We start from the raw sequence: 14,532 nt of genomic DNA on the forward strand, positions 1-14,532 counted from the left end.
TTGATGGGGGTAGCGGTTTTAGATCCTTCTGGTTCATACATGTGATGAATGGGTTGTCACGCGTCTGCGTGAGTTGTGCCGACCTATTTAATCTTGTTACGCGTAGGTACAGTACCCGTCTGATTTGAGTCGGAAGGTAGTGTATTTTTAAGTTTTGTAGACGTGTTTGGTGGTGGTTTAGTTGTTTTGGAGGTTTATAGTGGGAGTTATGGTGACTGCGTATTTTGCTGGGGCTGTTCTGAATGTGGAAGTCGTGAGTGTTTTTGTTGGTTTTCATGTCTTATGGTGTAGTTTTAGATGTAGGGAGGATGGAGTTTATGGTTATTGTACTCTGTGTGTTTCCTGCGTTAAGGGTTTGAAAGTTTATGGGAAAATAAGCTTGTTACTGATTGACAGAGACGTGTTATATAAGAAAAATGATGAAATAGAACTCAGTGAAAAGGGGTATTGTTTTTACATGTTTTTGTAACTGTGGAACAGGTTGGATTCTCAAATATGCTTACTCATTTAACGTATTTTGATATGTTGTTTTGATTAAAGTATATGAAAAAAATGCAGCCTCACGGAGATATTAAGTTGGAAGACAGAAATATTGTAATAAGCAAATAATATCTTTAAAATATTATGAAAATAGTTTTGACCTACCAGACACTCTTAAAAGGTCTCAGGGACCCTCAGGAGTTCTTATTCATAGTTTGGGAATGCAAGTAGTGTTACAGATGAAGAAACAGTCCTAGAGAGGGAAAGCTTTGACCAAGTTTGCAGAACTCATTTGAAAGAACTGAGAAGGAAAGGCTTGGGGAGAACTGGAGAAGAGCTAGACAGGATTTTGGAATCTGTGGCCTCGAGGCAATATGTAGCTCTCTAGGTTTTCAAGGGGGCTGAACTTGAGGACCTAGAGGGCCACAAGGGGCCTGGAGGCCGAAGGTTCCCCACCCCTGAGCTAGACTGTTCAAGTCAGGCCAGCATTTTGTAAGTATTGTTTGCCCCCAGGCACTGTACTAACGTCTGCAGATACCAAGAAGAGTAAAATACGACCTCTGCCCTTAGTGAACATACCTTATAACTGTGGTGACGACGTGTAATTAACTTTTACAGAGAAGATTTATACAAAATGGAGGGAAGGCAACATGAGAGAGGAAGGTATTAGCAACTGAGTAATCAGAAAGAGGTCCTGCAGAAGGGGGGACTTAAATCTTGAAGAAAGGGAGAAGCCTACTCATCCCACACACCATTCTCTTACAGCTCTGTTTAATTGGCTTTTAGGTCTGTGCCTCTATTTGTAAAGCAGAGGGGTTAGTTGAAGAATTTCCCTACTTGTAAAAGGGGAGGACTGGACTGTATTATGTCTGAAGTCAAATAGTCCATATGGTTCTTTGATCGACATTGTTTTCATTCGCCTCCCACTCACTGAATGTGGGAGGAATTTTACTGACTATGACCGACAGATGGCAGCAGAGACCCCAAGAAAGGCTAAGGCTGCTTCCCAGCAAAGCAGAGCCAGAGGTATGTGGAAATGGGGCAACCACAGGCATCTTAAAACCTTTGGAGTAATGTTCTGTCTCCAATTCGTCACTTGAAAACCTTTGAACTAATCAATGAAAAATCCACACAATGTAGTATTGAGCCCCACTTCAGCCAGTTCGTTTTCTGTTTTGTAGAACTCAGTCTGTTATCAGTACTCTTGTATTTTAACTTGCTTTGTCTTCTTTTGTTAAAAATCTTGTCAATGTGTATTTATTTATTGACACCTACCAGTTGCAATACATTTGATATGAAGCCTGCCAGCATGAGACTTGAGCATGAAAAGACTCAAGTTCAAATTTGAGTTCCTTTAATGAACTTGCTTTGTGACCCTGGGAAAGTTAGTTTTCTTCTCTGAGTCTATTTTCTCCTCTATAAAATGCAAGAGAGAGGGCAGCGTGAAGAAGGGGTCGGAAATGATCAATAATCAATCAAGGAACATTTATTAAGTGCTTACTATGTGCCAAGCTCTGTGCCACACACTTTACAAATATCTCATTTGATCCTCACAACAACCCTGTGAGGTCCTCTTATTGTCCCTGTTTTACAGTTGAGGAAACTGAAGCAAACAAGAGGGTAAGTGATTTGTCCAGAGTGACACAGCTAATCAATGGGTGAGGCTAGATTTGAATTCAGCTTCCTGACTCTAGGCCTGTTGCTCTATCTGCTGTACCACCTAGCTGGGCTGGGAGGAGAGATCCTGAATCATATATGATTCAGAGCTAAAGGACCCAAGATGAGAAGTGTTGCTCATTGCTGAGTGGGAAGAGCTAATAATCTAGTGAATGTACCAAAATTGCAATTGCCCTTCTGCTTCTTGTTTCCTTCTTGGCTATTGGTATCATGTAACTCTTGGGGGCTCAGGGAAGGAGGAGGGGAAAAGGTTCTTTCTATGTACCTTCTTAGTGGCCTTCCTGAGACCTGTTAAAGACCTTAGCTTAAAAAGGCCAAGGGCTCCCACTGCATCCAGGGCCATCTCCAGTTGTCCTGATCTATATCTGGCCACTGGACCCAGATGGCTCTGGAGGAGAAAGTGAGGCCGGTGACTTTGCACAGCCCTCCCTCACTTAAATCCAATTCACTTGTATGTCATAGCATCACCTCCCAGATGTCATGGTCCTCTTCGACAACAAAGAACAAACAACAACAACATTATATGTGGCACCTCGTCAGTGAACTCAGCCCCTACCTGCTGTTGCCCCTTTTGGTGTTAGATCTTTATTGATCTTCGCAGATGGAGCATTTGCTTTAAGGTGGCCATATTCAGGATTGTAGGCAACCTTGCCAGTGTGAGTGTGAAAGGTCTGAGAGATCCTGGGCCCGAGATGGCTGGAAGCAGAGGAGGTAGATGGCAGAGAAGATGCTGCTAACATGTGGACTGGCCCAAGTTTGGCGTGTTTTAACAACAGATATGTACTGAGAGTCATTTGGAAATTGATCTCCAGCTATGCAAAATATAAAATGTCCAATTTGTAGTTGTGAAAACTGCTTCATGTTCTGATTATATTTGCATCCTAACAATTGTAATTATTGTAGTAGTTATAAGTTATGGAATTCTGTGTTCATACCTCATGTTAATGGAACTGTTTTATGCTTAGTATTTCTTTGTGTGGAGGAATATATTACCTCTCTGTATCCTGATGCATATCATAGGTTAAGTACCTCTTTTGCTTCCCCCCCTTTTTCTGATACTCTCCTTTCCCTGTACTTGTAAGCCATAATGTAATTTACTGTAATTAAAATTGTTCTTGGGATAATTGTGGTAGGAAACTTAGCAAGCCAATGAGGATGAGAAAAGGGACCCCTTCTCACCAGAGTCAGGCTCCACAGGACTGAATCGGGTCCAAATTGCATTCCTGGGCACAGGGATGAATGAATGCCCAGCGCCTTTGAACCCTGACCTCTTAAGGCTATATGTGAGGGAGGGGGCCTCTTCTGTTTTTGAGGGCTAATTCCAATCAACTCCAAGTACCTTTTTTGGGATCCTTGCATATGTGGGGGGGGGGCCCGCGGTACATGCACATTTATTTTCTTTCTTTTTGAACTAAGCTTGCTTGTCCTGTTGTTGTTGTATGTGTCTGAAATTCCATTAGACTTGCTCTATGCTTTGGCAAGAATCTATTAGGGAAATTTTAGGTGCCCTGTGATGCAGAAACACAGAAGAAATTGTGGCTGTGATGGGGTGCTTGGGTGCTTGTACCCCAGTTTCTTCCTAGCCTCAGAAACACTATCCCGGACAGTTTCTCCCCAGCCCAAGGACACTGTGCCTAGCAATTATTCGTGAGTGGGCCCCAGCAAGACCCTTATCTCTCTCCTTGATGCAGTTACAAACAGCACCTGAAGGAATTATTAGTTTGAACTGGCTTTGCACTGGGTTATAAAGACATTCTTACCCACTGGACTATCTATACTACCGCTCTACCTCATTATCAACATCCTGGGCTCCTAATTAACTGTATTCTAGACTTAAGACAAATGTATACTCCCTACATCTATCTTGTCAAACAAGACATTGACTGGTGGCAGACTGGACAACTCTCAGTTGTCCTTGACTGCTAGTTAACTTAGTGGTGTAGCAGGCCTAAAACCACACCTCCATGTGGCCCCCCTTGTGGGCTTTTCCTAGTGAACTCTGGGTAAAACGCCTGCTCAGTAGGTATAAGAAGTGCATGTTCTTTTAAGAACTGACCACTCCTTAACCACTCCCTAATCCCACCCTGAATCACCCAGTTAGCATATTTGGCACATGTTTTATTGTATTTTATCCTATATAAACTTTTAACTGTACCACTCTAAGGTTGCAGGATCCTTAAGAATCCTTGCCGCTGAAAAGCGTAATGATAAACTTTTTGCCACCTTGACTTAAAGAGTGCTTGAGACTGTGAATTCATTTCAGACGACCCCATTGTGTACTTCAGTCTTTGAGGGGTCACAGCCTCTCAAGCTGAAACAGCTGGACCCCTAGTCAGATCACCTTTGTGTGCAGGGAACCCTGAGAAATTTTTGTGCCATGTGTGAAAGGAAAACCTGGAAATTTTGCCCAGGCTTATGGTTGGATCCCTTTATGGCTGAAGGAAATCACAGAAGAATTTCTTGCTCTTGTGGGTTCACCTCCTTGAGAGCAATTCCTTTCAAGTCTAGATAAGTAACTTGTATTGTCCCTTGCCACTGACAATATGGCAATATGTTGCTGGGCAGTAGCCTAAGTATAGGATCTGCTGTTTTGAAATCAGTGAAAAGTAGTAGCAGCCTTATCTCTCTAGTATAGAATCTTTCACTCAGATAATCATCCAAAAAGCAACTTCTAAACTTCTCATAGTTGTGTGTATTGGGGGTTTGGATCTGATGAGGAGAGCTACTTATTTCCTGTGGATGGCCCCTACCCTTTCTTAGGCACTGACACTCTTCACCAGCTCCTCCCTTCCTTAAGACTTTCTAGTATGCTTTTTGGGCTTCACCCCTTTAAGAAGAGAGAAGAGGTGAATAGTTTTCTTTTCCAACCTCCCAAAGGAAGACAATGGAAAGTGGAGGTTCCTGAGGTTAACTACCTCTGTAATACTAACTCACACATTCCTCGAAACTTTTTTCTGCCCAAAGGCACTAGAATCTAAGTTGTCTAGAACTGATTCGGATCCACATTGTCCTGGGCTTTGGGGAAGCTATAAAAATATGCATCAATAAAATCTCTTGTTCAGCTCCTAATCCATATTTTTTCTAGTAAAGTTTCCAGCAGTAATACAATTCATCTTTTTTTCACCTATTTCACCTATCATTTATCACCTATTGTCTTTGCCTCAGCTGCCTTGAGCAATGAATCATACATGGGTCTGTAATGTAGGAGTTAACAGTGACTTTACCTTAATACCAGTTTTAAAGACTAGACGAACAGTAATTTAAATAAGCTCAGAAGAAATAGAGAGATGCACTTTTCGAACATTCTCTCCTGGGGAGGAGAAAGAGGAAATGGAATCTTTGTTTTGCATCCACCCTTTTGGGCATGTTCAAGAAAAACCAGGATCTGTTCAGACTTGCCTCTTGGCCTGATGGAATTTACAATCTAGTATGCCACAGTAGGGTGATAGGGAGGAAGGTTAGGTGGAAGGGAATGTTAACAACAGGCAGGTTGACAGCAGATAGAGGACTAGGCCCTCAATAAATGTTGGTGGGCTTGTGTTGACAAGCCATGGACAAGTCACTTAACCTGTCCAAGAGGACAGTGGTTCTCTGATTGGGCTCTCAGGGATTCTGTTGTCTAATTCCATTTGTCAGTCAGAGTCTTCCCAGGAGGAAGAGAGGCAGAGCACAGATGTACCTTGACCTGCCTAGGCCAAGTCTTGGTGCCTTCCTTCTGTCCTTGTTCTTCTCTGTTTCTTTTGTTTTCTTCCCTCCCTTAATTGTTTTATTTCCTTGTTCAGAGATCCACATACTTCCTTGCTAAACCGCAGCCTTTATATTTGTTTTTTATGGGGAATATTGCAGTCAGTTTCCTTGACCTCTTTGGATTCATTTTCAAGCCTCAGAATGACATAAATAATTTCAGAGGTTCAACCATTACCTGCTTAGGAATCCCTTCTACAACATTCTCGACAACTGGGCGTCCAACCTCTGCTTGCAGATAACTTGGTGATGGGGAACTTATTACCTCCCAAAGCTAGCCCATTCTTCTTTGGGGCAGTTCTTTGGGATGAGGCAATCTATCACCAAAGTCTCTTCTACTTCTAAATTCTATAATCCTAAATATTTCCTTTACATCAGCCCTAAATCTGCTTTTCTGCCTATTTGACCCACTGTTCCTCGTTCTTGCGTCAGGGACCAAGCAGAACAGATGTCATGCAGTGGAAACAGTGCTAGATTTGGTGTCAAGGGGGTCTGGGTTTAAATCCCCCATATGCTGTTTTTAGACTATGTGGCCTTGGTCAAATTGCTTAACTTCTTTGGGGTCTCAGTTTCCTTACCTGGAAAATGAAGTGGTTGAATTAGATTACGTCTATGACTCCATCTTGCTTTACATTTATCCTAAATATATAAATATATTTAATATCCTAACTGTATAAAAATCTTAAATTTAATGCCTCTTTCACCTGATAGCACCTTAAATACTTGAAGATGGCTAGCTTTCTGGTCCTCCCTTACCAGGCCATCTTTTCTCCAGACTAAACAACCTTAATTGCTTTCTCTGATACACAAATAGTTCTTTTTCCAGAGTCCTTTTTCTAGGTAGGCTCTCCAAACCCAAACAATACAAATGCCACGGTGAATAACCAAAAGACCATAATGCACTTCCCATACACCCCTGTGCACATACACATACATTCATATAGACACATACAGCAGCTAGATGGAGCAATAGATAGAACACCAGGCCAGAAATCAGAAAGACTCATCTTTGTGAGTTCATATCTGGCTTCAGACACTTACTAGCTGTGTGACCCTGGGCAAATGACTTAACCCTATCTGCCTCAGTTTCCTTATCTGTAAAATGAGCTGGAGAAGGAAATGGCACCACTCCAGTATCTTTGCCAAGAAAACCCTAAATGGGGTCATGACGAGTCAGACCCAACAAACCACTAAACAAAACTATGGATGCATACACTCACAAGTACATATTCCTACTTGTGGGGAAAAGATTTATTACATTTATCCTTTTTTGTCCAACTTTGGTGTGGTCATACTAACCATTCCACCTTAGAAAGGGTTTGAATAAATGAGAGAAAAATCCCTTTTATAATTCTTAGACCTAGAATAAGATGGTAGGACTTTCGAGCGAGCCTCAGAGATCATCTCTTTAATCCATCCCTCTCATTTTATAGGTAAGAAAGCTGATACCCATAGAAGTTAAGTAACTTGAGCAAGGTCACAAAGGCAGTAAGTGGCAGTGCTGGGTTTAGAAGCCAGGGCTCCTAACTCTGAATCCATGTTCATCATATTATGACTGCCTCCTTTGGCTTGGGAGCAATCTTTACTATCTTTTTCAACTTTGTATCTTTGCTAATGTCTTGTTTTTAGGATACCCTTTCCTATCTTAGTGTCTAAATCCTAGAGCCATAATTGGAATTTTTTACACTTGGAATAAGCTTTATAAAGCTTGACTAGAGCAAGTAGTGTGAAGAATGTCCTCAAATAAACATTTTTTCAAGACAAATTCTGTTGCAAAGGTTGGGATAAGGGCTATTGTGGAGAGACCTTTGGAGGCCAGGTCTGAAGGCACATCTAGGCTACTTTGCCTGGGATTGGGGAAAAGGATGGTGGTGGAAATGATCCAAGAGGGAGGACCCATGAGCCATTTGGTAACTTCTTTCTGAGAGTGTGCTGTCAGCATCCTCTAAATGGCAGTGCTGTCTTTACCTGGCCCTAGTTACTGGTCTTCATCAAACCCTACCCCTCTTTCATGACAAATCTCAAGTCTCAAGATCTTTCATGAAGCCCTACAGCCCAAATGTTCTTCTTTTCTTCTGAACTCTTGCAACAGCCTCCTTGTTACTTAACCACAAACTGCCGTAGGCTATCACTTAACTTTCATCTGCTTAGGTACGGTTCTAGTTTGTCCCTCCAAAGAGAGCAGACTGGCACTCTTGAAAGGCAGAGAGATCCTGTGCCATATATAGCTCTTGTAGCTCAGCCGGTAGGAGACAAGGAGGCAGTCAATACTGCCTATCTTGAATTTAATAACTTCCTGGATACTGCCTTGCCTCCCTCTTCTTCCTTTTCCCGTGACTTTTTCACAAATATTACTCCGCCCCACCTCCAGGCTGTTCATCCAATTAAAGGGTCTTTTTATTCTACCCTCTGCTTAGAAAGCTAATATATGAATGACTCCATAGGGTCACAAACTTAGAGTCAGGGAGGACCTTACAGATCATGGAGTCCAATGCCTTTGCTGTATAGATGAGGAAATAGAGTTTGAGGGGAGGGGAGAGAGGATAGGGAAATGCCTAGGATCCCACAGATAGTGAGTGTTGAATGTTAGAACCAGGACTAGAATGTAGGCCTGCTAAGGCCCAGGGCTTAGTTCATTCCCCTGGTGGTCATCTCCTCTGGGAAGAGTGTAGTTACAGAAATCACCTCCTGGTAGATAATGAGGATCTGATTCAAAGATTGTGGATTTCATAAGGAAGTAACAAAGCCTAGAAATAACCTCAGGATTGTTCAGTTACCTGTGCTGAAGGGAAAAACCACAAAGCGCAAGGAGTTGCAAGGGATTTGAGATACTGTCTCAGGCTAATCTAGGCAATTAAATGTCCTTGATGCCATACGCATGTAGGCTTTGCTAGCTGCCGCTGAGGAAAGGGAGAGAGAGAAATCTGCTTCTTCCACCCCTCTCCTTGCTCTCAGTCCAGAGAAGAGCTGATGTTGGATATGTTTCCCACCAAAGAGACTCACCAGAAAGAGAGCAGAAGCCATCTGTCCTGATGATCAAATATAAAATTCTGTTTTTCATTTAAAGCCCTTCGTAACCTGGCCCCCACCTACCTTCCCAGTCTTCTTATAACTTACTGCCCACAAAACACTCTGTAAACTGGCTTCTTGGCCACTCCTGGTACAAGACGCTGCATCTACAGACGCCAGGCTTTTTCACTGGCTGTTTCCCATGTCTGGAATTCTCTCCGTCCTCATCTCTGTGCCTTAGGTTCCTTGGCTTCCCTCAGGTCTCAGGTCTACCCGACCTTCTGTAAGAAATCTTTACTGATCTACCTTAATGCTAGTGCCCTTCCTCTGTTGATTATCACATAAATATATACACACATACACACACACACACACATATGCGAGTGTGTATGTGTGTGTGTGTGTGTGTATATATATATGCATACATATATATATATTGTTTGCACATAGTTGTTTGCACATTGTCTCCTCTGTTAGGTAGTGAGTTTCTTGAAAGCAGGAACTGTCTTCTGCCTTTCTTGGTTTCCTCAGGGCTTAGCACATTGGCACATAGCAGAACCTTAATAAATGCTTGTTGACTTGATCCACAGACTGGGTGGCATTTCCTGCTTCAATTAGACATCCTCTTGGCATTGCTAGCGTCTTCCCCCGTCCTGGAGGGACCCAGGAACCAACCAAGGGCCTCTGGTTATATATGCCCTTTAGCATAGGGCCAGAACTAACTATGTCCCTCTTCATGGGAGTCAAGGCACAAATGTACAATGCCATGACTAGTGCCGCAGTCCAGCCCTTCCTTCATAGGTAATGATGGAATCTTAGACTACACTCATCAAAGGAGATCTTACAGACCACCTAAACACCTTGCAAATGGATGATACCCACTACTGTCTCCTCTGCATCCCTGAGCACAATAGCACACATTCCTCTAGCACTTAGCATACATTACCTTTGAGCTTCACAGTAATCTCTAAGGCAGAGTTGGTACTATAGGCATGTCACTGCCATTTTACAGATGAGTCTCAGAAAAATTAAATGAGTTATGTGAGGTGGAAGAGCTAATAAGTGGCCTGGACAAGGTTCTAACTTAGTTTGTTGCTGATTCCAGGTCTGACACACTTTCTTTTTCTAAAAAACAAGTATCTGGTGCAATGGATAGACTGCTGGCCCTAGAGTCAAAAAGACCGGAGTTCAAATCAGACACTAGCTGATGTCTCTTTGCCTCAGTTTCCACAGTAAAATGAGGATAATGATAACCTCTACCTCCCAGTGTTATTGTGAGGATCAAACGAGATAATATTTGTAAAGCACTTAGCAAAGTGCCAGGCACGTGGTAGGCGCTTAATAAATGCTTATTTCCTTCCCTCCTACTTGTCTTGGCTTCCCTTTCCTCATCTGTAAAATGAGCTGGTAGGACCAGTTGATCTTTGAGTTCCCCTCCAGCCCGAAATGTACTATCCTATGGCTCTGAACCCCTCTGCCAAGAGGAGGGAGTCATGCTTTATCATCAGTCCTTTGAAGTCACCTTTGCTCACCGAATTGTTCAGAGTTCTGAAGTCATTCAGCATTCTCCTTTACGTTATCACGTCCGTTGTCTAATATACTTCCCACTACTCCATGTTGCCTCCAGACGGCCTGGTTTAATTAGCCTCCTGATTTAACAGCATAGTTCACTGTTGGTTTAGAAACAAATTACATAGGCATCATTTCCTTCACTAGATTCCTCCGCTGCCCATTATGGAAACAGGGTGCTCTTGAGCAGGCCATCACACTTTCCTAAAATAGCATGCTTTTTCAGGCTCACACTTACTACTTACTGACTTCTGTGTTCTATACTGTGCAGTGCTTTTAGTGACCCCAGGCTTCTCCCTGAAACAAAGGCCCATCTTTTTCATATCAATATTCTTCCTGTGATGCAGTATGACTGTGAGTCATGAAATGTCACAGTCTCTCGAGAATTAAAGTTGCAGGTCACCCAAAGGGTAATGGAGAGGCACATGGGGTGTGGGAGTATAGGCTGAAACACATAGCCATGCTGGGGGTTTTCTTAGGCACCCAGCACTCTGGGCAGACACCCTGTGAAGGAGAGGTGGGAGGATGCGGGTAAGATTCACCATGATGACAAGTGGTGGGGGAGTGCCCTCAGCAAGGAGATCACACAGATCAACGACATCAAAGTATAACTTTAAAACGTGTATTAATCCCCTGCTCCACTCCACCCCTCACTTTTAAAGGCAACTAATTTTAATAACAATTATTGCTGGTTCTGAAAGTCATCCCATTCTTAGTTGTATGATCCTTTCATGTTCCTAGCCATCAAGCTGGGTTTCTTTATTGTAGAGATTTTGATGATACCAGTGCACCTCACTTTAAGACAATCTCTATTAAATAGGAAAATGTCAACAACAATAAAAATAAAAACCACATACTTATATGACAATTAGTAAGTATTAAACAAAGTTTTTTTGATTGATTTTTTTTTTGGCTAGGCAGTGGGGTTAAGTGACTTGCCCAAGGTCACACAGCTAGTAAGTGTTACATGTCTGAGGTTGGATTTGAACTCAGGTCCTCCTGACTTCAGAGCTCATGCTCAATCCACTGCACCACCTAGCTGCCCTGATTGATTGATTTTTAAAAGCACCCCTTAGAGCAATCATTAACAATCCCTTTACAGTTGCCAGTACTTTGTCTTAACCACCTGTTTCCAGTCTCTGGTATTCACTGGTCTGGGTGGAAAATAGGGTAATACCAAGGGAAGGCCTAGGTATATAATGCTCCAACAAAAGAGGAAACCAAGGTCTTGGGGGATGAAGGAAGCTGCCTGGAACCGTAGGGGTTCAGAGGCTAGATTTGAACTCAGGTTGTCTGGCCCCAGATCTAGTGCTTTTTTTTACTCCTTCTGCCTTTGGTGTCACTATTCATTTGTTCTTTTAGCTGTGGTTAAAGATAACCCCTGGAGGCAGCTAGGTGGGCCAGTGGATAGAGCACTGGCCCTGAAGTCAGGAGGACCTGAGTTCAAATTTGGCCTCAGACCAAACACTTGACACTTACTAGCTGTGTAACCCTGGGCAAGTCACTTAATCCCAATTGCCTAAAAAAAAACCCTCTCTCATTTTTTCCTCTCTTCTCATATGCAATCGGTTATCATGTCCTAGAAATTCTATGTCCAAAGCATTTCTTACTTTGTACCATCTTCTCATGTCCATTGACTCCCTTATTGTCATCCATTTAAACTTTTGGTATCACTTTTCTTTCCATCCTCTTTTCTTAAGTATTCTTCATATGGTTACCAGTATCATCTTATAGGGTCATTCTCCCATAATCCCTCATTGAATTTAAAGTTGAAAAAGAACTTTGAGATCATCTATTCTAAGCATCTCCTTTTCCAGTGGAAGCAAGAGACCCACTGAGAATAAATAATTTGCCTAATGTCACACAGATTGTAAATAACAAAGTTCATATTTGAACCCATATCCTTTGACTCCGAATCCGGTGCTCTTACAATTAGAACCACACTGCCTCTTTTTCTGATATGTAGAGCTGTATATGCAACTATTCTGTCCAGAAATTTTCAGTGAATCCCCATTGCCTGAGTAATGAGGCACTGGACAATAAGAGCCCAGGTCTTAGAGTACAATATTCCCTGCTTGGTTTCAATAGAACGTGTGGGGTTTGGGGGAATAGTCTTTTGGCCACTTAAAGGCCAGTGTTGTGAATGTCAAGATTTTGGTTGGAAAGAGATTTTTTTTAAAAAGGGGGAAAGAACTTATTTGTACAAAAATATTTATATCAGCTTTTTTGTGGTGGCTAAGAATTGGAAATTGAGGAGATCCCCATCAATTAGGGAATGGCTGAACAAATTGTAGTATGTGATTGTAATGCAATATATTGTGCTATAAGAAATGACAGGATAATTTCAAAAAAAAATTGGATGCTTATGTGAACTGATACAAAGCAGAGCGAGCAGAACTAGAACCAGGAGAGCATTGTGTACAGTAACAGCAACATTGTACAATGAAGAATTGCTATTCTCAGCAATATAATGATACAAGACAATCCCAAGGGACTAGTGATGAAGAATGTTATCTGCCCTCAGAGAAAGAACTAATGTCCTCTGAATATAGACTGAAGCATACTATTTTCACTTTCTTTTTTTGTTTGTTTGCTTGAGTGTTCTTCACAAAATGACTAATATGGAAATGTTTTACATGATGGCACATGTAAAACCTATGTCAGATATTTACTATATGAGGGAGGGGAGTAGTGAAGGAGGGAGGGATAGAATTTGGAATTTAAAATAAAAAAAAGCAACAAATGTTAAAAATTGTTTTTACTTGTAGTTGGGGGAAAAATAAAATATTACTTAAAACTTAAGAGAAGATTTTGGTTGGGTTCAGAGCTAGAAGGACTGGTGACAAAGTTGGAATTGAATTCTCATAGAAAGGGATCAAAATGGGGAGATCCTGAGCCCCAGTGTGGTGGAATAGGCAAATGCTAGCACCAGGCATGCCTTAGCATAGCCAGGGGAACAACCAGACTTCAGCTCTGAGAACCTCCGAGTGCTTCAGCATAGCCTCACGCCAAACAAGTAGATGCCAACCCTACAGGTACTTAAGCAAATAGTGGCCTCCAGCTGCTTCAGCGTAGCCTTTAGTGTGCTTCAATTCCAAGTCTTTTCACTGGCAGCCTCCCATGCCTGGAGCTCTCCCTCTTCATGTCTGCCTCCAGGCTTTCCTGGCTTCCTTCTAGTCCCAGCTAAACTCTTACCTTCTACCAAAGCCTTACCAAGCCCCCATTAATGCTAGAGCCTTGCCTTTTTTGATTATCTCCAGTTTATCCTGTCTACATTTTGTTTGTGCATAGCTGTTTGAATGTTGTCTCTCCCATTAGACTTTGAGCTCCTTGAAGGCAGAAACTGTTTTTGCCTTTATTGTATCCCCAGTATTTAGCATAATGCCTTTCATATGGTAAGTACTTAATAAATGCTTGTTTACTTGACTTACTGTGGAGCCTGTTATGAGTCTTGACCCTGTCCAATGGTGAATTTATACAGTGTCCTGCAAGAAGCTGACCCAGCTGAGCAAGAAAGTGACTCTATCCACTGAATTTGGTGGAGACGGTGTGTAGGGAGAAAAGAACCCTTAGGGTCAGGACTTTCTTGGCCCCATGTACTCTCTATACCCGTTTCCCCAGTACCTTTATGCTTCAAGTTTGAGCCCTATCTCCCAAAGGACTGAGTTCATACAGAGGGGAGAGTACACTCCCTGTTTGAGGATGTTTTTGTAACCTTTGTCCCTACTATACCTTCTTAGTAAATAGCCTTTAAAAAAATTGATTGGTATCAATTGGTTAATTAATACTGGTGGGAAGAGCACACTAGATGAGGAATTGTGAATAGTAGTATTAGAAGACCTCATTCTCTTAAAGTCAACCTGAGAACTCTCAGGGGAGAAGTAGTCAATTGCCTTCTGTGAAATTGCTTGTTTGAGTGGAGATTGGGAGAGTAAACCCTGAGGGGATGCTATACCTGTGAAGAAAAGTTCAGGCTCTTTTACCTGGCACTCAAGGTCTCCATAGTCTGACATTACCCTGCTTTATAGATTTATTTTATACTTCTCTCTTTTA

At 42.1% G+C, this 14,532-nt stretch overlaps 1 long non-coding RNA gene and 1 other non-coding gene across 7 annotated transcripts in view; both read left to right on the forward strand.

Moving 5' to 3' along the window:
- Positions 1-11: 11 nt before the first annotated feature.
- LOC144454081 (uncharacterized) overlaps positions 12-14,532 on the forward strand; it is a 99,181-nt gene continuing 84,660 nt past the window's right edge. For 5 of the 6 annotated variants that reach the window (XR_013484587.1, XR_013484586.1, XR_013484582.1 and 2 more), the window contains exon 1: positions 12-136. This is a non-coding gene — a long non-coding RNA (uncharacterized LOC144454081). Of the gene's footprint in view, positions 137-1,266; positions 1,507-14,532 lie in introns of all 6 variants that reach the window. The other variant, XR_013484585.1, reaches the window with a different exon arrangement.
- LOC110207603 (small nucleolar RNA U13) lies at positions 23-125 on the forward strand. The gene has a single exon (XR_013484993.1). It is a non-coding gene; the product is annotated as a small nucleolar RNA U13 (small nucleolar RNA).

Source organism: Phascolarctos cinereus, unplaced genomic scaffold, assembly GCF_003287225.1.
Source record: "Phascolarctos cinereus isolate Bilbo 61053 unplaced genomic scaffold, phaCin_HiC Scaffold_2;HRSCAF=192, whole genome shotgun sequence".
In the NCBI taxonomy this organism is placed as follows: domain Eukaryota; kingdom Metazoa; phylum Chordata; class Mammalia; order Diprotodontia; family Phascolarctidae; genus Phascolarctos; species Phascolarctos cinereus.